This window comes from Carlito syrichta, unplaced genomic scaffold, assembly GCF_000164805.1.
Source record: "Carlito syrichta isolate Samal-C Ts95f unplaced genomic scaffold, Tarsius_syrichta-2.0.1 Scaffold304667, whole genome shotgun sequence".
Taxonomy (NCBI): domain Eukaryota; kingdom Metazoa; phylum Chordata; class Mammalia; order Primates; family Tarsiidae; genus Carlito; species Carlito syrichta.
Window position 1 is genome coordinate 392,556 of NW_007248763.1, and position 2,497 is coordinate 395,052.

Genomic DNA, 2,497 nt, shown 5'->3' on the forward strand with positions numbered 1-2,497 from the left:
ATAAGTGTAAATCCATAAGACTTCTAGAATTTACATATTGAGGAAATCTATGTGACTTTGGGTTTGGTTTTTTAGACATGATACTAGAAGCATGCTTCATGAAAGAAAAAATCATTAAGTTGAGAATACACCATTAGCAACTGAAAAGATAAGCCCCAGGCTGGGAGAAATACCTGCAAAACATATCTGATAAAGAACTGGTATCCAAAATATACCAAGAAGTCTTCAAACCTAACAGAAAGAAAACAAACATTCCCACTGAAAAACAAACCAAAGATCTGAACAGACATCTCACCAAAGAATATATACAGGGGGCAAATAAGAATATGAAAAGACACTCAGCATCATATATCATTAGAAATTTGCAAGTTAAAATGAGATACCACCATATACCTGTTAGAATGGCCAAAACCCAAAATGCTAACCACACCAACTGTTGGTGAGGGTGTGGAATAGGTGAGACTCTCACTTGCCACTGGTGGGAGTACAGAAAGATTCAACCACTTGGAAGACAGGTTTGGGGTTTCTCACAAAGATAAAGCTTAGTCTTAGCATACGACTCAGCAATCATATTCCTAGGTGTTTATCCAAATAAGTTGAAAACTTCCATCCACACAAAAACTGGCACACACTGTTTATAGCAGCTTTATTCACTCTGTGGAAAACTAGAAGCAACCAGGATACTTTTCAGTAGGTGAATGGATAAGCAAAGCGTGATACAGCCAAATTCACTAAAATAAGAATGCAATAAGTACATCTTTGAAGTCCCAAAATTTCAACAACTTATAAGAAATAGATAAATTCTTTGAAAAATATCAATGAACTAGAATATCTGAACAACCAGATATTTATTTTTTTTAAAAAATAGATTTATCATCAAAATCTGCCCATCAAGAAAACTCTAGGCCCAGATGGTTTCATCAGTGAATTTTATAAAATTTTCCAGGAGAAATCAAACCAGTTTTACACAGGTGCTTTCTGAAAATTGAAGAGACTGGAACCCAGTCAAGCATGTTTTATTAGGTCAGCATAACCCTAATACCAACATCTGACAAAGACATTACTAAAGAGAAAAGTCCAGATCGTTATCCCTCCCAAACATGAATGCAACTATACTTAGCCAAAATACAGCCAAACGAAGGAACCAATACTTTTAAAAGATGATCAAATAGGTATATCACAGGAATGGAAATTTGTTTTAACATTTTTTTAATGTAACTTTTCATATTAATAGGACAAAAAAGAAACATGCTGGAGTCCAGCTCCACAGAGAGATTCAGGGCCTGACTGGAGAGAATCGGGAACGGCGACAAAGAAAAGACGAAGACGACAGGAATCCTCTTCCTGGGGAGAGCTCAAGACTCTGCCAATTTTTATTCAATTCTTACAAGCTTATATAGTTTTTTTACTGACCCCCCCACCCACAAAATGTATCCCATGTTACACATTAAATGTTTACATCATGTTTTTTCTCTTGTTTATGTGGAAGTTGACCTTTACAAGTTTCATTTTGTTTCTTCCTGCTACCAGGTGGTGTAACAAAACACCAGCTGCCAATTTACCAGCCACATCCTGTGACTTCTAGGCCAACTGAATCTCTTTCCCTTGCTATTCTATTTCTTTTCCTTTACTACTCTATTTTCTTAATTCTACCCTTATATATACTTTCAGCAGCAATATATTGACTTGTTTTTTCTTTTATACAACCACCCTTATCTTACCCACTACGAATTCTTAATACTCTATTTTTTTAAAAATTTAACTTTCTTAATTCTAATTGCCTTATCTATATTACTTGCCATTTTCTTATCACCTATTTTACATTTTATATTTCTAAACAAAACACATCTAAATCTACACTTATATATGAAATTAATCTTACTTCTAATCCTAAATGTATTTAATTTTAAACCTACATTAAGTGTGTATAATTTTAAGTTTACCTTAAAACTTAATTATTTCCTATTCCTTATATTTAACTAATACCTACATCTATATTAAACATTTATCTTTTAATTATAACTGCTATTTATTTAATTCTAATCCTTACTTTAATTTTAACCTTCTTTCTAATTAAACTATAATATTTCTTAAATCAAAAGGCATGTCTGTGACTTGTTTTTCCCGAAAACACCTGTTTTTGGAGATACTCTGTCTCAGTTTCTCACTTCCTCATCAATCACAACTGTCAATGTTGTTACTTATAAAGGGTGTGAGGAAGTACTTGTTTTTCCTTTTTAGCTAAAGGTTGCAAAATTTGCATTCCCTTGCCCCTTCAGGGGGGAAATTTTTGCTGTTGAGACCTTTTTACATTTCTATACATAGGTTTACTGCTAATTCCACATCCTTGCATATTCTAGCTAATTCTTTTATTTATCAAGGGAAGTGTTTTTCAAGCCTAAGCACGCATTCCTTTAAGGCCAAAAGGAGTCCTTCAATAGGATCCATGGGGCTTTGCCTCCAGCATGACCGCTTCCCACTGGGGCTCTGTTCCCAG